The sequence below is a fragment of the Lygodium microphyllum genome, chromosome 9 (assembly GCF_053477565.2).
Source record: "Lygodium microphyllum isolate KBCC chromosome 9, Lygodium_microphyllum_v1.1.10, whole genome shotgun sequence".
Classification (NCBI taxonomy): Eukaryota; Viridiplantae; Streptophyta; class Polypodiopsida; order Schizaeales; family Lygodiaceae; genus Lygodium; species Lygodium microphyllum.
Genome location: NC_141143.1, coordinates 26,657,906 through 26,681,366, shown reverse-complemented (window position 1 = coordinate 26,681,366; position 23,461 = coordinate 26,657,906).

Genomic DNA, 23,461 nt, shown 5'->3' with positions numbered 1-23,461 from the left:
CCCGCGCGCGTGCTCGGGGCAGGGGTAAAAAGAATTTGCCGTGACGGGAGTGATAGGGCGCCCGGATACGGGGACGAGGCACGCGGATGCGACCGGGGCGCGTTAAGACGCGTAAAATCGAAAAAGGGCGCGTTCACGCGCGGGACGGGCGAGTAAAAACACATAAAAATAAAGAAAAATTAATAACTCCCAATCCGGACGTCAAAACGAAATGATGTAAAAACAAAAAGTGGGCAGGACGGTAGGGGGAAGACAGGGAAAATATGCGATGGAGGTTCCGGGAGGGGTAAAGGGCGGTCACATGCAAAAAACACAAAAAAGGACAAAAAAACACAATGAAAAATTAATATCGGAAGATCCGTGCATCGGAACGAGGTGCAGGAAAAATGAAAAATGTGCAGAAAGACGTGCCCGACAATCCTATAACATCAAAACATAGTTCTTTCTGAGATAAGACGCGTTCACGTGGGAAAAAACAAAAAAAAACCCGAAAATGGGATCAGAAATTAATATTGGCCGAACTGTGCGCGCCGGAATGACATGCAGTAAGAAGGAAAAATCTCCGCAGGAAGGAGTGGCACAGGGTTGTCATGTTAAACCGCAGTTGTGGTGGAAGTAGGAGGGGTTCACATGCAAAAGACACCAATAATACACCCGAAGACTCATTTAAAAATTAATAATAAAAAATCCAGAAGGCGAAAGAGGGTGGAGGAAAAAGAAAAAAGGTGGGGGAAGGCGCGGAGGACACGATTGTCAAATCAAATTGGAATTCCAACGCAAACAGTGCAGGTTCACATGGAAAAATGTCAAAAAGACGCACGAAAAAGTCTTAAAAAGCTCGAAAAATTAATATTGGACAAACCGTGCATCAAAATGACACGGAGTAAAAAGGAAAAATGTCAGGGGAAAAGTGGTTGTCAGGGCTATGATGTCAGATCACGGTTCTGAAGTAAGAAAAGCGTGTTCATATGGAAAACCGACTAATTTGCGTAAAATGCTTCAAAAATTAATAACTCGAAAACCGTGCATCGGAACAAGGGTAGGTAAAAAGGAAAAATGGTCAGTTCAGAGGGAGGAACATGGCTATAAGGTTGGATTTGGACTTCAATGAACGTAGGATGCGATCACATGACATGACCTCAAAATCAGGGAATTAAGGAAAACTGCAAGGGAACAGCCCCAAGGGTGGGTGGAACATGAACGGTCGGGTGGGAAGGAACTCCATTAGGGTAACAACAAGTCATGGCATAGAGGCATTAGCAGGTTGAGGCATATGTAGAAGGGTATGCAATGTAGACGCGCAGGGATGCGTCCCCACACTTAAGACCTTAATGGATAGGGTTAACTGAGCAACAGGGACCTAGGACCACGCCACAAACCATCCACTAACGTCCCCACACTTAAAACATAAACGTCACTGAGAAACAGAAGGTGTAGGGCTAGAAGAACTTGGCCCATTTTGTTGAGGATCACAGTTGATTGTCGATGGCACTTCCTGTGTTGTTGTCGGCTACAGAAGGTATCAAGGCATCTTCACAATGCACATTCGTCATGGTAGGGACCACGTGGCAGCACCCAGGGAGGTAACTGATTGAAGGAATCGCAGGAAATTCGTCGATGATAAGGAATGTTGCACTCAACTCACAGTCACTCAAATGGAATGAAAGAACAGTCACTCGCCCCATGACTAATATCACTCGAGGAAGAATGATTGAAACCCATATCTCATACCCGGTTTAGAAATCGACAAGGGGGAATGGTGCAGATGGAAAGTATGCCAGGGTGCACAGTTGATGGTGCATTAGTGCGTCGAACCCATCTGGCATAAGTGCAAGGAGGAAGGCAAGGGAACCTTACAATGCAGTGTACAGAACAGGGTGACGTGTCCTATGATGACGGTAGAGACCCATCCCGTGGGTGCATAGGAAAACGGGAACATACCTGACTCCAAGTGTCGTAACGCCCCTTAATCTCACCTCTCGGTAAATTGATTGAAGAAACTCCAGTCACACTCAGCCCACCCTCTGTCTCACACTCTGTTGATAGATACAGGAGGGCAACCATGTCCTGAAACCCGTTGATGTAATCCTCACAGTCACTTGTGCAAAGGTTATATGCCTTGTGCGCATTCGATGGTGCAACTGTGCATCCCTCCCTGTGTCGGCATACGGTGCGAGAAGGAAGGCCAGGGAGCCTTATAGTGCAGTGCACAGAAACAAATCGTGCTTTGTGCATTGAGAGGCCCATCCCGTGCATGCAACACTTCATTCACACTTCTCACCTCTCATTTGATTTGAAGGAAAAAGACTGGTCTCTCGCCCCACCCTCTGTCTCACTCGTGGTTGATAGTTACAGAGGGCAACCATACTCACTTCCCCATCCGGTTAGGATGAAAGCTCACGTCACTAGATTGTTTGTCGATGAAGATCACGTCGTCAATTTGTTGAAGAGGCATACCTAGGGAGGTAGCCATCAAATTCTACATCGTTGTGTTGAATAGGACATGTCGTCTGCTAGAAGACAGTTAGACACTCTTTGCAGAGAGACCCAGGACACAGCGTACCAAGGGAGGCAGCTTCGGAACTGGATCCTGGAAATTTCAAGTGATGAATCCACTTTCTGGATTGCTGGGTGTTGCCACCTTTTCCACAACCAGCTTCCCGCCCAAGGGTGTTTATCATCTTTTCTTGGAACGAGGCCTGCTATGACAGGAAATTGCTTCCTTTTCTCCCATAACAAATTTGTTTTTCTTTTTTTCTTTTTTTTTGGTTTTTTTTTCTTGTTTTTTTTTCTTTCTCTTTTTTTTTCCTTGTTTTTCCCTATTCCCGAGGGCGTTTCCACATTTTCTCGAAGAATAGGTCGGCATGACAGGGACCTAAGTCCTTTTCTCCCATGACCGATATGTATTTTTTCCTTTTTTTTTCTTTTCTTTTCTTTCTCTTCGAATTAAGCAAGGTAATGGTAGAAAGACCATGTATCAGAACCAACCTCGCCACTGTCGTTGGTGGAAAATAGAGGATAAAAGATTAGGGCTGGAAGGTGGGGTTGAGGGGACAGAGGGTTGCGTCCACCTCATCAGGAGTGGTTGAGGAACGGCTATCAGAATTAGCATCATAAGAAGTACAGTGCTGCGCCAACGAGGGAAAGGATCAGGTGACCATGATTGTCAAGATCCCCAAGGAGGAAAGTACTTCTTCAGGCGATATCCATTGATCAGAAAGGGATCATCAGAGGCATCAACGGTCTGCACTTGGACAGAGCCATTAGGGTTGACAGCAAGTACCTTATATGGGCCCATCCACCGCTGTTGAAGCTTGCCAGGAAACTTGCCAAATCGTGAATTATAGGCTAGGACCAAATCACCTTCTTTGAACTCCTTGTGCTTGATGAAGCTGTCATGGTAAGCCTTGGGTCGAGCTTGCGTGGCTTCCATGCACTGTAGAGCCATCCTTTGAGTTTCGTCCAAACATTCCAGGTGCAAGAGACGGCGTTGTAGTGAATCATCGTCCCCCAAACGCTCTTTGATAGCCACTCTCAAAGAGGGTAATTCCAGTTCAACAGGGAAAACAACTTCTGTACCATACACCAGCTGGAAGGGTGTCTGTCCTGTTGCTGCTTTATGGGAGGTTCTGTATGCCCAGAGGGCCTCTGTAAGTCGATCATCCCAGTCACGACGATGTGCCACAATTGTTCTTGTCATAATCGAACAGAGGATGCGATTGGTGACTTCGACTTGGCCGTTGGCTCTGGGGTAGTAAGGAGTGGACTTGCGATGGCGGATCTTATACAACTCTGTCAACTCTTCCATGACTTTATTAATGAAATGAGTGCCCCTGTCACTTACCAGCTCTAAGGGACTGCCAAAACGGGTGATGATATTCTCGTACATGAACAGGGCCACGCTGTTACCATCGTCCCGCTTTAGGGCTTTAGCTTCACACCACTTTGTAACATAATCTGTACATACGAGGATGTATCGGTTTTGTTTCCTTCTGGTAGGAGGATCGATTGGGCCTACGAAGTCGATGCCCCACTTCTCAAAAGGCTTTAAGGGAAGAATAGGCTGCAGTGGCATGGCACTTGTCTTCATGGGTTTCCCCATTCTCTGACAAGCATCACATCTTTTACAGTAATCATAGGAATCCTTGTGAATGGTAGGCCACCAGTATTCTGCTACTAGCAGAGCCTTCCTGGCTGTAGCTTCTCCTGCAAAGTGGCCTCCACATGGCTCGTCATGGCAAGCCTTCAGAACAATCCCAATCTCATCTCCTGCAACACATCTTTGGAGCACTTAATCTTTGCCTTTCTTGTATAGTGCACCGCCTAGTAGGGTGTAGGGGGCTGATTCTAACATAAGCTTCTTCCTTTCCCAACTAGAAATGCCAAAAGGGTACTGTTGGGTTGCCAGCAGATTGGCAATGTCTGCATACCAGGGGGTTACAGTTTCTACCAAGAAGAGGGAAGCATCAGGGAGGTTTGGATCATCCTGCTCCTCGTCTGCAGTTTGTGGGATACGCGACAGATGATCAGCCAGAACATGGGAACGACCAGGTTTGGTAATTACCTCAAAGTTGAATTCCTGGAATAGAAGAAGCCATCTCATCATTCGTCCTTTCACGTCCGCTTTGTTCATCAGGAAGGACAGCGCCTCGTGATCCACATAAAATTTAAAGTGGGTAGATAGGAGGTAGTGGCGGAACTTCTCTAGGGCAAACACCATTGCCAAGCACTCAAGCTCTGTCACCGTATAGTTCCATTCCCTATCAGTGACTTTTCGGCTTGCGTAATAGATGGGTTGATCCAGCTTCGAGGAGCCCTTTTGGCATAGGACTGTGCCTAAGCCTTCAATTGATGCATCAGTGTGTACATGGAACTCCTTCGTCCAATCAGGAGGTTGCAGAATGGGTGCCTCAATCAGACACTGCTTCAGAGTGGTGAAGGCTTTGTCACATTCTTCCGTCCAAGTAAACTCTGCATCTTTCCTTAGAAGCTTGTGCAAGGAGGTTGTCTTTGTTGCAAAATGGGCTATGAACCTTCTGTAGTAACCCACGTGGCCTAGGAATCCCCTCAACTGTTTGAGGTTGGTGGGTGCTGTCAGAGCTGCAATCTTTTCGATCTTTGCAGGGTCTGTTGATATCCCTTGTGTAGAGACAATGTGGCCCAACAGAACTCCAGAAGAGACCCCAAAGATGCATTAGTCGGGGTTGAGGAAAATCCCATACTCCCGGCATCGGTCAAAGCATTGTTCCAAATGTCCCTAGTGTTCTCATAGATCAAACTATAGACATAGAAGTCATCCAAATATACCTCAATAAAGTCGTGCAGATGATTTTGGGATGCGTCCATCATGACTCGCTGGAAGGTAGCAGGGGCATTGCAGAGTCCAAACGGCATCACTCGGTAAGCATAGGTCCCCCATTCTGTGGTAAAGGTTGTTTTGGACTGGTCTTCTTCCGTGATTTGGACTTGGTTGTATCCACTGAATCCATCCAGAAGGGAATAAAGCTCATGTCCTGCCACTGTGTCCAACAGTTGGTCTGTGAAAGGGATAGGGAAGTGATCCTTCTTCGTCTTGGAATTGAGCTTTCGGAAGTCAACACATATATGAAGCTTGCCATTCTTCTTGGGTACAACCACGATGGGTGAAACCCATTCACTATTTGCCACTGGATAGATGAACTTGGCTTCCAGAAGCTTCAGCAGCTCTGCTTTCACCAATGTGGAATAATTCGGGTTCATTCGCCTCTGTCGTTGCCGTACGGGCTTGGCATTAGGCTCCAAGTCAATATGATGCTGACATATTGTGGGATCAATCCCCTTTAGGTCTTTGTAGGACTATGCAAACACGTCCAAATTTTCTTTCAACAAGTTGTACAAGGTTGACAACTCCTCCTCTGGGAGGCTGCTACCCACCTTCAAGTGGCGTTTAGTGCCATCTGCATCCACAAAGGTTAACTACCTTTCACCTTCTACTTCACGGATGAAGGTCCCGCGGACTGCTTCTGGATACAGATCCGACTCCTTCAAGGGAGTGGTATCCTCTTCTGATGTCCCACTAGACCCAACTTCCTCTTTTGGTGGAGACTTAGGTTGCTCCTTGAGATGTTGAAATGGGATTAGGGCCGTTTCGGGTTTGGTGTTAAGATTAATTACCTCTTGGATCGAAAACTCATCTTCTGATGATACATCTAAGAATGTCACATAACAGGGACCCTCTGATGCCTGTTGGGTTTGTAGGACTGGTGCTTGTTGGCACGGTGCATCATCATCATCTTTTCTTGGCAGAGATAAGTGAAGACGGAAAGAGCCACTGCTGAAAGATGGCTTATTCTTCTTAATCCATTTCTTATAAAGATTTTGCATATGAGAAGATCCATTTACCAGACCAAATGGTACCATTGCCATTCTGTCCCATAGCATGAGCTCGTCTGCTTCTGATGCTTCTGGAACTTCTTCTTCATATATATCCTCTTCAGGTGGGATAGACTCTTTTGGTTCACTTTCATAACCTTCTTCTTCCATATCATCTCCATCCTCTTCTGTCTCTGTCTCTGTCTCTGTCTCTGTCTCTGTCTCTGTCTCTATCTCTGCTTCTGTCTCTGTCTCTGCTTTTGCTTCTGCTTCTATTTCTGTAGGAGCTCTGTAAGAGAAGAACAGGTTCTCTATTTCATCTTCTGCCTCTGTCTCTGGCTCTGCTATGGCCATGTAACAGGGAGAGAAGTACATCCATGCTTCTATCTCACTATCAGAAGTGATTTCGGAAATAGTTCCTAGTTCAGGCAGGAAGTATTCTCCCATTGACAATGGCTTTGCATCTTTTGGAAGTTGTCTTACAATATCCACTGTTAAGGAACGTGCCACTGTTTTCTTGGGAAGGATCTGCTTGACAACATCTTTGTTTGCTGATGTTCCATCTGTAGCCTCATTAGGGGAGTCAGAAGATAATTCCAAGGAGGTGGATCCATGTCCTTTTTGAGAACCATATAGCTTCAGCACCACTTTATTGGGCCCTCTACCCAAGGTCAAGGTTCCTTTGAACCAATCCGTCCTTGCTCTGGCTTCAAAAAGCCATGGTCTGCCCAGTAATAGAGGGTAGGATGTGCCATAAGAGTTTGGCTTCACCACCAGATAGGTTAGCCAATAATATTTTCCAGCCACTGTAGTCTTCACATATGGGAGAATGCCCAAAGGCTTGATTCTGCTCTGATCCGCCAATCTGATGAGCCATTGGGTTGGTTGCACACCTTGTAGGCCTAGATCCTTCATTGTCACATCCGTCATAATGTTTACTGATGAACCTCCATCAATCAGTGCATTTGCAATAAAGCAGCCTTCTATCCACACGCCAGTCTCTGGAGTACCCGGATCTAGGAAGGCGTTAGCCACATCCACTTCTTTGACAGACTCTGGAGCTTTGTCGGCCTTTGTTGCTATTGAGGGAGCAATCCTTAAGCCACATCTTCTTTTCAGTATACTTTTGAACATTTTTCGTCAACTGGGAGACAACATCAATAATTGTCGGAATGTGAGGTTTGGTTTAAAGGTATCTAAATCTCTGACCAGATCGTATTCCTTAATAGGATCCACTGGCTTCTCTAACCAGTTAGGGAATGGGGCAACACCCATTTCCATTTTCCCTCTTTCTTCCAACAGAGGCATCATGGGAACTTCTTCTGCCACTTGTGGCACCTCCTCCTCTTCTATCTCCTGGACCTCTGGTCCTGTCTCTGGAACTGTCTCTATAACTCTCTGTGGCACTGTAGTGCTCTGTATGGCACAGTCAGGCTCTGTTCTGTTCTGTTCTTCTGGTGGATGATCGAACGTCACTGTTCTGGCAGGAGGATTATTTTCTTTCTGAATAGATGGTTCCTTCTTCTTTGTACGTGTGATGGCAGCAACTTCCAATTCCACTAAATTGGAGGTAGGCTCTTGGGCCTTGGCCGGACTATCAGTAGCACTGTTTTTCACTAGGGCTGGGCTTGGACAGTCTTTTGCAGTGTGGCCTTCTCCTTTGCATCGACTGCATAAGGGCTTGTAATCCACTGACCTTCTGGGATTTGGACAATTTGGTGAAATGTGTCCCTTTTCTCCGCATATGTAACACTCCACTTCTGATCTCTGTGACCACTGCCAGACTGTCTTCCTCTGTAACTTTGGGATGGAAACCTTCTTGGACCGAAATTAGGACCAAACTCTCTAGGCTTGGATCCAATATCCTGTGTTGTCATTTTGGATTCCAGCAAGTTGAATCTTGCATCTTCTTCCTTCCTTCTCCTATTATGCATCTCCTTCAGAGAGCAAATGTCATCTGTATGGTTCTTCCGCAAACAGTAGGAACAGAAGGCTCCAGGAATGGTTGGTTTTCATGTACATTCAGTGGCTAAATGGCCTGCTTGATGACACTTACCACACCAAGTATTTGACCGCATCACATCTCTTCCTGCTCCTGCCACATTGGATATGCTAGCGGTATTCATTTTCAGCGTCTGTAGTTGCTCTGTAATCACATCCATCAACTCCTTTTTGATATTTACAACTGAGTTAGATAAGTAATCCTTCAAGCTTTCTCCTCCTGAGGTACTGGCAGTAGGATTTTGAGGAGTCTCTGTAATCACTGCATAAACAGGTTGGGCTAGTGCAGAGGGATCTCTATTCTGATTCTGATTCAGAGCTCCTGTTTGAACTGTTGGCTGTTGGCTCCAGTTGGTAGGGTTTCACTGTTGCTAATTTGGGATTGGGGAAATTGGTTGGGACCATTGTTGTTGTGGTTGAACCATCATTTGAGGCACTGATTGTGGCCACTGTGGATTTAGTGCACTGTATTGTGATACTCGGGGCATTTGTTGGTAGGGGTAGGGGACTGTCCCTGGGACTGCATTTGGTGGGTACATCATTCCTGGCATCAGAGGAGGTAGGACTCCTCTTCCTGGATTCATCGCCAATCCAGCTTCCACTTCATCGTACAGTCTTGCACCTTCTGTTGTAGCTTGCAGTGTGGCTGGTCTTTGCAGCTCCACAAACTTACGGACTTCTGGTTGTAATCCTCTAAGAAACACCCCCCTTCTGAATGCCATCATCTAGATTGTGGTTAGTCCATCTCTTCAGGATGGATTACATTCGTGAGACATAAGCTTGTACTCTTTCTCCAGAAGACTGACTTAAATTCATAAATTCCTCTCGCATCCGCTCTTCAAAACCTTCATGCTTGAATTTAGTGAGGAAGGCCAACTTCAGGTCGTCCCATGTGCCAAAAGTTCCTATTGTTTGTCTCTCATACCACTGAAACGCCACGCCCTTGAAAGTGGCGGGGAATATTGCTAACCAATGCTCAGGGGTTCTGGCATTGTTAGCCACACATGCTACCATAAACTCTGCTACATGAAGATCGGGGTCTTCATTGTACTCTCCCTTAAAAACTGGCAATGGGACTACATTTGCTGGCCTGTCATCAATATTTCCAGGACAGATCTGGCTTGGAAGTGGATCTCCAGCAGGAGGAGGAAGGGCTTGATGTGCCATTGGGGCTTCTGTAAAGAGTTCCGCAAGGGCATCAAAGGCAGCTTCTGCTGCGAGCTCATTCTCGGCTCTAATTTTTGCTTTCTCTCTTCTCATGTACCTCTGGACTCGTTCTAACGCTTGTCTCTTTATTGCGTCATTCATCAGGGGGTTGGCTCCACTATGTTGTTAGTGCTCCACAGAGGGTTAACAGAAGGCTTCAGTCTCTGGAGGACTCTCTTGCCAACATTTCTTCTACTTCTTCCTTTTCCACGTCTCTGAATTCTGCTTTCATGCCACTGCACAGAGGAAGGTATTCGGTTCTGAAGGTGTCAAAATGCATACGTCTGAGCATTATGGTGGTGCCATCATCATAGTAATGCCAGCTTCTGATGGTTTCAACAGTGTATGTTGTAAAGAACACTCTGTCTACCAACTTCTAGTGGGTTGCCAATTGAACAAATAGAAGATTATCAGTGCACCAAGCATCCCATGTATCTTGCTGTTGAGCATCCACGAACAAATTCCAACTCTTTTCCTTCTTGACTTTGTGAACCTCTACAGACCAAGACTCCTGAAGCTTCTTCACAATCTCCCATTTTATGATGTCTGGAAACTTCTCAATGAATGCCAAATCTTCCATGGATGGTCATTCTCTCTGTTTCTGCTCTTCAGTTTGTTCCCAAACAGTTTGCCACCAAGATGCAAGTTTCTGCTGCTTCAATAGGAAGAGGAAACTGTCCACCACATAGAGCATGCATCATGATGGTGATGTGTTTCCGCCATTGTGGGATGAACTTCTTGTGGAAAGTGGCTTTGATTATGAGAAATTCCAACTCTTCAGTGGAAGAATGAACTTTACAAACATCCATTGAATTCTTCTCTTCTTGGCAATGCCATTTCCTTCATTTTCAGCCTCTTCTGGTGCTTGTTGATGGCAAGTTTCCCCGGCTGCGCACCAATAACATGGAGCCCCAAGAGGAACACCAAGGAAAAGGGAATTCTCTTGCAAGAAAATCTATCTTGTAACATCAACAAGCTTGTTTATTATCCATATTCTTCAATATCTTTACAAAATCCATCAATAGAACAAAGAAAACAAAGAAATACACCATGTTTGAATGGAAATACATCACATAGTATTCATCTTCAATATCTTCATAGTCTTCTCTTTCAATCTCTTATATACAATCACTCTCTTTCAATAGAATTGGCTATCTCTGACTCTCTCTCTCTCTCTCTACATCAATAATACATCATCTCCTCACTACAATATCTCAAAATCACTCTCAATAATCCTTCTTAGGTCGTGGATACCCCTCCCAAGAGGTATGTCTGATATGAAGAGTCACCAGAGCCACTACAGTGTCCTTTCATAGCTCAGTACTGTCACTTCACTCTAGTCTTCACTTGAGTCTTCAGCAGCTACTTCTTTCACTTCTTTCAGCTCTTTTGCACTTGTATTAACCTCTTTCCAAGGCTAGAAAACTTTCCCAAGCTACATTCTCATCCATCAGAACACATACAGAAGCATACAGAATAGTCACAGAACAATACCAGAACAGCTACAGTACAAAACAGAACAGAGACAAAAGCTATACAAAAGACCTATAGAAGGTTACAGAAGGTCATCAAACCCACATAACTCATACTCAAACCATTTCAAACTCTCACAAACCATTCAATAAACTTTCACAAGATCTCAATCTTCATCAATCAATACTCCATCCCTCCTTACAGAAGACAATCAGAACAAAACAAAAGCTATACAGAACCAATCAGAACCTATCAGAACATCACAGAACCTCATATCTCCACTGATAAACATCATAAACTTCCAAAACACACCCAATATCATCTAAAATACTCTCAAACCACTTCCAAACCAATCAATCATCTCATAAAATCAACCATTTAGCTCTCAAAAACAACAAAAATCAGCCAAAAAACAAGTCATTTCAACACTCAACAAGCTCATCAATCATACACTAAGCAAGCTAATAAGAAAAGACAAGCCACGAGTTTCAATGTTGGTGACTATGTTTGGTTACGCATTAAAAAGAGAAGATTGAAAAGTGTTGAGAAATATCCTGTTGTTAAATTAGCACCTAGGTTTTATGGATCTTTCAAAATAATTTACAAGATAAATGACAATGCATTTAAATTAGAGCTATCCAAACATTGGAATATCCATAATACTTTTCATATCAAATTATTACGATCTTTCATAGGCCAATTACCTGTCCACCCTATGTATGAAAACTCTCCTTTGTTAGAAGAAGAAACTGAAATCCTTAAACCTGAAACTATTCTAGACACTGAGTTCATGACCACTAGAACTGTTGGCCGTAGATATTCTAGATATTTGGTTAAGTTTAAAAATCATCATGTTGAAGAGGTTCAATGGATGCATGCCTGCGACCTAAGTGCTTACCTCTCACTGCTAGCTCCACATTGAGCTAATAGCAATTGAGGACAATTTCTATCCCACCTCGGGGATATGATGTTAGGAGGCATATTTCACGGTGGATTCTGTAAAACTATTTATTTGACGGGGCTCATACACAAGGTGGATTCCTTATGCGAGAAGCTAACGGGGATGCCTGTCCTTTTTGGGCATCAGATTAATTTAATGTGCATGCAGGTGATTCCAAGCAAGTGATTCCGTAAAATATATATTAAATTAATGGACGTTTACAAGTTTAGAGTGCGCAGTCAAATTAAATTAAGGTGAGGACAGAGTTCCAACCTATTTAATTATTTTGTAGTTGAAGACTGCTAGGTATTCACTTTTGTTGGGTTTTATTTAATTGTTTTCTAGTAATTGTGAATGCTTCAATTGATGTGTAGAGTAGGCGATAGTGGCATTGGGTAGCACCAAGCAATGGCGTGAATCCAAATGCCTAGAAAAATTACTATTTTTGATGGGTGCATGCCTTATCATTAAAGGCGTAGCAATAATATTTATTTAAGCACACTTATTTATTAAAACACTTGACAAAACATTTATTATCTTGTGTGCGCATAGGCGCTTGGTTAAATATTTCATAATTTGATATTTGTATTTGGGCATATCTCGACTTTTGGATGCCCAAATACTTTACTTTATATTTGGGCAAATGCAAACGCCAAAAGCAAAAGCATGCTATTTGTCAAGTGGGCTATTTTTGAGCTTCAAGATAAATAAATCTATAAATACATGCCTTGTGAAGCACTCACACAAGACATGGGGGAGATTGCATCCAATTTGTCTCTTTTGTCTCATGTTGGGTAAATTTGCTTTTGCTTTGTATTTAAAATTATAAAGGTTTGTAGAGTTCTTTGTTCTTGGGGACCTTCCAGCATTCACTACGCATGCGTACAATATCCGATCTGCACACTAGATGCCTTCAAAGCTCCAGGAGGAAAAGCCCAAAGCATCTTTGGTCCTCTCCTTGTACTCCATGACCCACTGAAGAGGACCAAAGCCTTCACAACAGAGACAATGATATCTCCCTTGTATATCATAATAAACTATGCATCTACATATATAGTATTCCTCTATTACTGTGGGCTCTCGGTTAAAGCTAACATGTCCTATCCTCTACTGTAATATATATCCATCTACATGTCTTTGATCTTAGCTAGTGGGAGGAGGTGCTCATCTATCCAATAGTAGCTTGCATACCACGGGAGAGGTGTGTGTCCATGTATTGTGGTCGAATAATGAATCCATCCTTAGAGAGATATAGAAAATGTTCCAAGTAATGCTCCATTCTCAATCCTAGAGGGAGGGGTGCTTGAATCCAAGTTTCCCATATTTCTACTCTCAAAATTTCAGCTTTGATGATGATAGAATTTAGGGCAAGGGAGAGCTTAAGACAATCTAGACTATAGTCAAATGGGGGAGCCAATTGATGTCTAGTCCATGTAGGCTCATCCATGTTGCCATTTGTGAGTATCAATAGTCCTTCTTCCTTTTCTATACTATTTTTTTAAGGGGAGAGAGAGAGAGAGAGAGGGCGAGGGAGGGAGGGAGGGAGGGAGGGAGAGGGAGAGAGAGAGAAAGAAAGAAAGTTATATGTTTACTGCAATACCAGCAACATGAAAAAAGTGAGAAAATAGAAAAATCTGAGAAGCAAGAAAAGGCATAGGGCAGGCATGGAGAAGGCGCCCAGAAGAATAATAAGTTTGAAAAAAATCCAAAATCATAGGAACAACTGTGCCAAAAGTCCAAGCCGCAACTACCGAAGTCTGGAGGAGTTAAAAGCAAGAAAGCGCACCTTTAAATGCAAAGGCTCTCTTAAATCCTTGTAAAAGAGTGCCAGGCTCCCTCCTGTGCAAAATTATGAACTTAGAAGGGTGGTAGGACTAGCTAGGAAGTGAAAAATGGAGAAAAAGGGCCTAGGCTATGGCCGGCCATGTAAAAATTGAGGATGACCACCCGTGGGAAGGAGGGCATGTATATAAAGTTGAAAAGTGAATGAGAAGCTCATTCTTGTGTGTGGCAAAAAGCTTCTTCTTCTAATTCTCTTCTTCTTGCCTTCTTGCTTGTGCTTGAGAGAGGGAGTGAGTGAGTGTGAGGGACTGAGTGTGTGAGAGTGAGGGATTGAGGAGAAGAAGCTCCCCATCTCCTCCCTTCATCTTCTTCTCTTCTCTACTCTTCTCTTGTCTTGCGCGGCTATGGAGGATGGAGCTTGTTGGAGAGGGATTGAGGTTGCTTGAGCTTGCCTCAAGGATTGTGGAGCTACCGGCATGCACAGGAGAGGAGGGTACTCAATCAAGCATCAAGGTAAGCCCACTACACTCCATAGGTAGGAAGCACATGTCGGCTATGTGAGAGGTAGCCATGGCCACTTGGCTTGAAATGCTTGACCAATAAGCGGTCCGTAGGTCTCGGGGGTTGAGCTTGAAGCTCCCTTCATTTTGGTTTCGTTGCCGGGATTGAGAAATTGAGCCTTGACCGTTGCGCACTTCAAAATGTGCATAGAAGTAGGATTTTCAGCCTGAACCGGTGCTTGAGATAGATATGAGATTTAGGTGGTTTGATCTTCGGAACAAGTAAGTATTTTGGTTTGTTGTTGAGTAGGCAAGTAGTAAATCAACCTCAGCCACCCCACTATTTTTTATTTTTGTTGCGCTAGGATAGGATTGGGACCAAGGAAGTAGGGAAAACAGAAGGGTTTTCTACTACTGAAAACAGGCTGAAAATTGGGAGAAAGGGGCATAAAATCTAAATCTTGAGTACATGGATGCAAGAGGGGCAGGTTGAGCAGGGCAATAAGAGGCCCAAAAGGTCAGGGGAAGCCTCATTTTGCAGTCAGCCATTGAGAGAGAGAGCTTGAGAGAGAGACTGTGAATGCAGGTACAAAAGGTATTCAATCCGGTCATTCTGCTACTGCCTAGCCATTCCAGGTATTCCTTGACCTTCTCTGAGTTGTGCTTGTTTGATTTGGAAAGTTGGAGCTTGTACTAGGACCCTCATGTGTAGCATTCCTCATTTGCGCCCTCGTGACTACGCCGCAAAAAATGGAGTCAGACTAGGCTGTAGGTGTCCGAGTCCCAGAATTGGACACTTGGACTGTTTGACTCTTGTAGTCAGACCATCTACCAGTCGGATCTCTACCAGTTGGACCATCCGACTTGGACGCACCACCTTAGAGTCGGACCGCCCGGTCCGATTACATGATCAAACCATCCGACTCTTCCAATTGGATGATGCCACGTGCCAGTAGGATCTATTTTGAGTAGGAGCCATTTTGAGACTCGAACCACCCGGTCCGATGGGACAGTCCGACTCTACCAATGGGACTTGGACCACCCAGACTCAGGCTTGACTCCCAAACTCAGACCCCCAAGGTAGAACATTTTAAATTGGTAAGTGAGCTATCCCCTCAAGCCAAGGCCACTCTGAACACATCCCTGAGTACTTGACCCGGCTCAGAAGCCAAAAATTTGGAGAAGCTGCACCTGGGCTTCCTAGAGTCAATCTTTAGAAGTAGGCCATAGAACATACGTGATTTAGAACTGAAACTGACCCTCAGTTTCCAATCCGACCTTGATGGAGTATAGAGTGTGTAGTATAGACCCTAGACAATACGAGAGGACAGCCAGGAAATGCGCTTAGAGCCATATTAGGCTACGAACAAAAGGGGAAAAAGTGGGATATGCATTGGTCATTTTGCATTTGCACCCCACACTGATTTCATCATTTAAAGTGCACTAAAAGGGAGAAAGCCTGATTTGACACTGTGCACTGGAGAGCACTAAGCACAAGTGTGAATAAAATTGACAGTTGCTTTCAATAACAAGGAATTCACATAGAATCATAATAATTCAAAGTAGGAGCAGACCCTGAGATGTAGGGTGCCACATAGCCCCATTAATAGGACCCTGAGACCCCAAAGAGTTCGAAGACGACAGGATTGAGGGCAAGCCGCTACCCGAGCTGATTGGACTGATCGACAGCCTGGTGGAGCGAGAGGCTGTGGAAATGTTAGGAGCAGACGCGGACTGAGAGGATGACCAGCTGGACTTGCGCGAGTTCCCAATCGAATTGTAGCGTATGGTCGATCAATACAACTGGCTAACAAGGACCTTGATCCATGACAAATCGATTGAGGAAGTAGTTACAAGCCTTGAGGAAGAGAGGAAGGTAGCTAGGAAAGTGTTGCAGAGCATCACGGCGTATAATCACAAGGAAAGGACGAGGAAATTGTGGCAAGACTTAGAGGTGCACAAGACACAATGCATTCTAGCCTTAGCTGGTAAGGCCACGACAAGGCCGAATGCAGAGAAGGAGAGGGAGCTAGAGGTAGACTTGACACTGAGTGAGCTTGTCACCAAGCAGCTCATAAACAACACAACTGTAGAACAGAGTGCAACTGTGCTAGCCACCTCTTTACTAACATGCTTAAGAGTCACGCAGGGGGCGAGAAGTCACGTAGGGGGCGAGGAGCCACAACAAGATCCATGCAATGGCCAAGCAATTGGACAAGTACCATCTCAATAACAACCTCTGTAGCATCGTGGAGCAGTTCTAGTAGGTTTGCAAAGCCAATGATCTCACGGACCTCGCCCAACGCTCACAGGCCTTCGGGCTTTGCTTGGGTGATAAGGGAAGGACATGGTACACCAGCCTAGACGGAGCAGAGCGAACGGACTTCAATCACCTAAAGGATCTCTTCATCAAGATATTTTTAGAGATAGGGTATTCGGATAACCTCATAGTCCGACTGATGAATGTCAGTCAGAAGGACAAAGAGGACATTAGAGACTACGTCACTCATGTGCGTAGCCTGTTTAAGAGAATCCCTACCAACAATGCATGACCAAATGAGAGAGCGATCTCTACCATTTTTATAAATGAAATCCGCAGTGAGGAACTTTACAAGGCACTAGCAAGCAACTCGAGCTTGCAGAGAGATGTGCTTGCTAGGGTTTTTGATGAGGCAATAAGGGTAGATGACCAGCTTAGGGAGAGGAGCACTAGAAGCTTGAATCGAGATGGATCTAGCCAAAGAACCACAGAGAAAGCCACAACCTATAGCGAGAGATTAGCCCTTGACATGCAGGATAAGGGCAAGATCACGTCACAAGACCAAGAGCTAGCTGAGGTAGCATGTTTGTAGGAGTTGGTAAAGAGACCCACTAGACCGCATGTCTAGTGTATGCACTATGGAGGCAACCACATCCCTGCTGAGTGCCAGGATCCAAGATCCAAGCCTTGTGCAAATTGTGGAAGGTTTGGCCATGACGCAATGCATTGTCGATTGCCAAGAAGGTTTCCTTACGCACAACAATACAACTCACCATACTACAGGAATAAGCCGCCCAACTTCTTCAGAAGAGGAACCCCATTGGCCCTTCCAGCACCTAATGATGCAAAACTAGCTGTTCCTAGATTAGAGATCAATTCCATGGGCATACCTAGACCGCATGGACCCTTTATGACACATCCAACGAGTGATGCTCCCATCCACTACGTGGAAGAGCCTAATGATGAGGAGTCATATGTGAACCCTTACATCTTGTATGATGAAGAGGGTAATCTAGTCCTCATGGACTATTGACCAGTGCCGGTGATGGTGTTAGGAAGGGGAAGAGGCAGAGGGTTTTCAGGGCCAACCCAAGATCCAGTCACGTGTTGGACTTGTGGTCACCTTGGTCACATATCAACATGATGCCCATAAAAAGAGCAGGCTAATAGGGAGAGAGTTGATCTTAGGTGTGCCAAGTGTGGCATCACCCATCTCTTTAGGGAATGCCCTAGGCAAAAGCCACCCTCGAGCTTAGGCAATGTACCATTGGTACCTTTGGGGTTGGTTGGCATTGAGACATTCAACAATGAGGATATACCCATCCTGCTGCATGTCATGACACATGCACAAACGTGGCAGGTTGGCATATCACTGCCTGGGCCTAGCAACCTAGACGCTGCCTCAATAGGGAAGAAGAGTCGTAGGTGGAGAAAGAAGAAAACTGACGCTAAGATCACTCTCAAAACTGACGAAGAGACGACACTAGTGAGTGGTAGGAAGGTAACTGATGCTAAGGCTGAAACCACCGCTCCGAAAATAGTAGAGAAAGAGAGTACTAAGGTAGGGGAGTACCCCTGTCCAAAGCGCCAATTAGAAGCGATTGAAAAAGTCAAGGAGTGGGTAAAGAAGCCCAAGAGAACTTGAAGCACACTGAGGCCATCATAGAAGATAGAACTGAGGATTTCTCTAGTGTGAGCACCCCAGTCTCACCCTCTCGACCAAGGTCAAGAGATGCACCTATGCCACGGGCAGCACCACCCAGGAGAAGCTTAGGAGCAAGTGGCTAGCAAAACACCCAAAGCCAATGGCCTAGAGGTGTGGGAATGCAGGAGAGACAAATGATGAGTAACCTCCTCATGACATTAGTAACCACCCCAATAACACTGGGCCTAGGAGACTTGCTTATGCAGCATCCGACACTTTGACTGGAATTGAAGCACTGGGTGGAGGAACCAACTGAGCAGATTGCTGTTGACTTTCATGAGCACGATGCAGTCACATAGATACCGAGCTTGACGCTGCACTCAGTGCCTAAATCTTTGCATGTAAATGCTTTTTGGGAGGGCATCGAGATGCATGCTATGCTACCTATCTTGGCCCTAGGAGACATGACGCGGAAATGAATCGTAGACATGGGCGCCAGGGTTAGTGTCTTGAGCCACACAGTCTTGTAGGCTTGGGGAAACCCTCACCTCAAGACTACTAGGTTTAATGTCACACTAGAAAATGGAATGAAGGTAAGGCCGTTCGGAGTTTTAAAGAATTGGCCAATGAAGATTGCAGGTGTCTAGTTCTCTGTACACTTCATTGTTATGAAGGGAGTGGACTATGACATCCTGCTAGGCCGACCTTGGATGAGGAATGCATGAGTCATTGAGGACTAGGGCAATAGTCTAATCTTCTTAGCCAATCGGAAGGAAGCAGTAAGGGTGGAGATGGATACCTAGAAGACAACACCTGTTGATCTAAATGCCATCTCAGCCACATTGAGGGATGACATGCAACCAACCACATCGTATGGGCTATTGACCAAGTATATCCCCTGCCCTGAGGATGAGCGAGATTGGATGCATGGCCTTGTAAACATTGATCTTCCATTCTCAGACAATGAGGAGGAGAATAAGAAAGCCGCACAAGCCATGGGCATGCCAGATGAGGAACGCTCAGTACCACTTTGCATGATGGCAAGGAGTGTGTGTAGTCGGCCCAAACCTGTCACTTTCCATGTCCCAAATAATAAGCTAGAACTCCAGGAAACCCTAGAGTATTTGACAGGCAGATTGGAGGGCAATCCTTCCGCTAATATCTTGCCCCTCAGAGATCTCCTAGGTGAGCACAAGTGAAAGTGGACCAAAGTTCATGACCTAAACTTGCTATACAACTGGGCTCTAATCACCAATGAGAAAGAGGCTAGAAAGGACGACCCAAGAAATGACGAGCAGTAGGGAGTGATGGTTCTGACAATGAATATGAGGATTGTTCCTCCATTAGTGAGGAGAGCGAGGAGGAAATGGATACCATGGAGTATGATAGTGATGGAAGGATGATAGAGCAGATAAGAGCATACTCTAGGCCCCAAGAAAGGAATGCATATGAGATCAAGAGAGGAGTTATGAGATTGGAATGCGATCGCTCTTGGTTGGGATGCATAGGGGCAATGGATTATGAATAGGCTGGAATTTCCCAACACCAGTGGTACCTGTGTTTAGGACAGACACACCTATTGAACTACGACCACCCGGGGAGACTCCTTCCTCTAGTGAGGGTTGCAAGTTCAATTCAAAGTTTGAAGTCAGTATGGAGAGTGACCCTGAAATACCCATGCCATCCAAAACCAAACGCACCAAGGGGGACTTGCCGTCCACCTAAGGTGCAATCGGCTAAAGGAGGAAATAAAGAAACAAACAAAAGAGTCAGATGCAGAATGACAAAAGAAGCCGCAAGTCCTACCCAAACGTTTCACTAAGTTCAAGGAGGGTGACAGAGTGGTGGTCCTGCTAGGAGTAAAGAGGCAAAACCAGACTAAAGAGCCTATTGAAGGACCCACCAAGGTCAAGGAAGTCAACCTGGCAGGGGGAAGGTGAGAAACCTCGACCTATATTCATAGCAGACGACCTGATCCAGGATGAGGAGGCCAACCTTGTTGCTCTCCTATGAGAGTACGTGGACGTGTTTTCCTGGTCTCTGGATGAACTTAAGGGAGTCAACCCTAGGGTTGTGACCCACAACATCCTTATGGTCCTTGATGCTGTCCTTGTAAAACAACGCCCTTACCCCATGAATCCAAAGCATGCCCATGCAATAAAAGAGGAGATTGATAAACTCATGAGAGCAGGATTCATCTACGAAATAGAGTACATGGACTAGATATCACCAATAGTGATCGTTATGAAGAAAAACGGAAAGTTCCGAGTGTGTGTCAACTACAAGAATGTCAATGCCGCTACGAAAAGAGATAACTACCCATTGCCATACACAGAGCACATGCTTGAGAGGGTGGTAGGTAAAGAAGCCTATAGTTTCTTGGACGGCTTCTTGGGCTACAATCAAGTGCAAGTACACCCTGATGACATGCACAAGACTGCCTTCGTACAGAGTGGGGGGTATTCGCCTACATCATTATGCCCTTTGGGCTAATGAACACACCTGCAACCTTCCAATTCCTGATGTGCACAATCTTCAAAGACATGCTCAGATGAGAGCTAGAGGTGTTTGTGCACAACCTATGTGTACACTCTAGCTAGGCGGAACACTTATAGAAACTACAGGCAGTCTTTGAGCGGTGTCGACTTTATAATCTCTCGTTGAACCCCCTGAAGTGCCAATTTTGGGTGAAACAAGGATGCATCCTAGGGCACATGGTGTCCAAGAATGGCATCACCACACTGATTTCTTGAAGATTATGGCTATTGTTGACTTGCCACCACCCAACAATTATAAGGGTGTTCAGTGCTTCTTAGGTCACACAGGGTACTATCGGCACTTTATACTAAATTATGCACTAATCACAAGACCATTGTACAAGCTACTAATTGTATTCGAGTGGACCGAAGAATGCCAACATGCTTATGAAGAATTGAAAAAGGCTCTTACCACTGGACCCATCTTACGAGCCCCAGATTGGACCAGAACGTTCCATGTGTATATAGATGCATCTAAGTTTGCCATTGGAGCTATTCTGTGCCAACCTGGCGAACACAACCTTGATTACCCAGTGAGCTTTGCTAGCAGGCAGCTCACTAACACGGAGATGAACTATTCAACTACGGAAAGGGAGGGGCTAGCCATGGTGTTTGCCATTAAGAAATTTAGACATTATCTTTTGGCCACACCCTTTACCTTTCTTGTTGACCATCAACCATTGCTCTATCTAGTGAACAACCCTTGCGCTATAGGATGCATTGCACGATGGTTATTGCTTCTTCTAGAGTTTGACTTCTCTGTAGTTGTACGCAAAGGAAACTAGCATTACATGGTAGATCACATGTCCCACATACCCATAGGTGAAGCCGTTGGACTGTATTAATTTCAGCCTTTGCACATTTGTATGTCCAATATGTTTATGTGATATTTCAATGTCTACAACCACTCATTTTCCTTTAGCATACATAGCATCATTCATTGTAGGAATTCCAACATCTAAAGTGAACATACGGCCAACTCTACTTCCTTATGTTAAAGTCTTCTATAAGACAATCTTTTGCATTGAATTGAACCTACAACCCTTGCTCTACCATTTGTCCAACAGAACCTAAATTCTTTGTGATTGATGGCACATGTAATACATCTATCAAACTCTTTGTCTGGCCATTATGCAAGGAAAAAGGAACCTTTCCAATGTGTGAAATTGGGTGGCATGAATCGTCACCCATGTGCACATAACTTGGATTTTGTAAGTCATGAATCTATCCAAACCATTCAACATGACTGATCATATGATTAGATGCTCCTGAATCGACATACCATACATCATCATGTATCCCCTTTCCTGTAATTGCATAGTTTTGACACAACAATGGTAAACAATAGTAGAATTTCCAGAACCTCTGTTATGCCATCCACCTCTTCCTCTAGAGCTCCCCTTGCCTCTAAAGTTTCCTTAGCCTCTTGAAACTTGCATTTCACCAAATTGTTGATTTAACCTATTTTGTTAGTTATCACTAATACGTCCCATACTATGGCCTCTCAAAGATGATCTACCATGTCTCCTTTCTAAACTTGAGTAAATGCTTGGACTTGTTCACCATTTCTTTCAGATGAGTCACCCTGCATATTAATCTCTTTAGTAGTCATGAGAGAGACTAGCTCATAAAAATCTGGAAATGGCTTCCATACATATATAGAAGTGACGAATGATTTCCAAGCCTTCTCATTATTAAGACCACCCAAAGTGATGAAACTAAAGCATCATCATCAGGCATTGCATCAATCATTGCTAAAGCATCTGCAATGCTCATCACCTTCAAAACATAATCATTGACAAACATTTTTCTTTTTTTCAAGGTATTCAACTCTTACTTTGAGTTGAATCTTTTGTGCCTTTGTATTTACTGAAAACATGTTCACAAAAGTTGTCCAAGCTGTATGTGAAGTTTCTACATTCTTGATATGTCCTAGCATAGTATAGTCAATGACTGTAGATAGCAAATACATCACCTTTTTGTCTTTTGTATTCCATTCTTTCCATGTCTTTAATTCATCTATAGTGGGAGGGATACTTAGCTCTAGCTCCTTTTCTTCACCTGAAACAAACTCATAAAGGCCCTTTTCAATGAGGAAGTTCATCACACATAACTTCCATGAAGGGTAGTTATTCTTGTCGAGCTTCTCAATGATGGGATTTCCACTGCTCTTTAGCATTATTAAAAAAATGATATAAAACAACATGCAAGTCTTCTGCAACCTTTCAATAAGTGCACAACAATACACCAAGCAACCTTTTTCATTGATTTCTCAATAATACATGTAATCTCCAACCTGTTTGCATATAAATCTTATGTTTCTTTCCTGGAAAACACCTCAAAACTTGCAAATATGAAATCTGCAACCTATGCACCCACTTTCGATTGACACAGTCGAAATTGTAGTATACCTTGAAACTATTATTCACAACCTTGCGGCTTCAAAACAAGGCCTGAAATGGCCTCATATGCCTAAAAAAACTACAAGAAATATCCAAAGAGATCATTTGCAAAATATATAGTGCTTTGCGCACACACCAAATCTCATAGCAATCTGAGATTTTCACTCTATCTTGCTTGTGGTGCCTCCATAAGCACTATCTAAGGGAAGGAGTGGAAGAATGGAAGACCTTCTTACCCATTGCTTGCTTGCTCGAACCGTGCTTTTTCTCCTTCAGTTCAACCTTCAAAACTAGCCTCTCTCAGTGGCGCCGCTGTGATACCATGTCAAGGATCGCATGGTGGGGAGACTTGCCTGAGCTACTG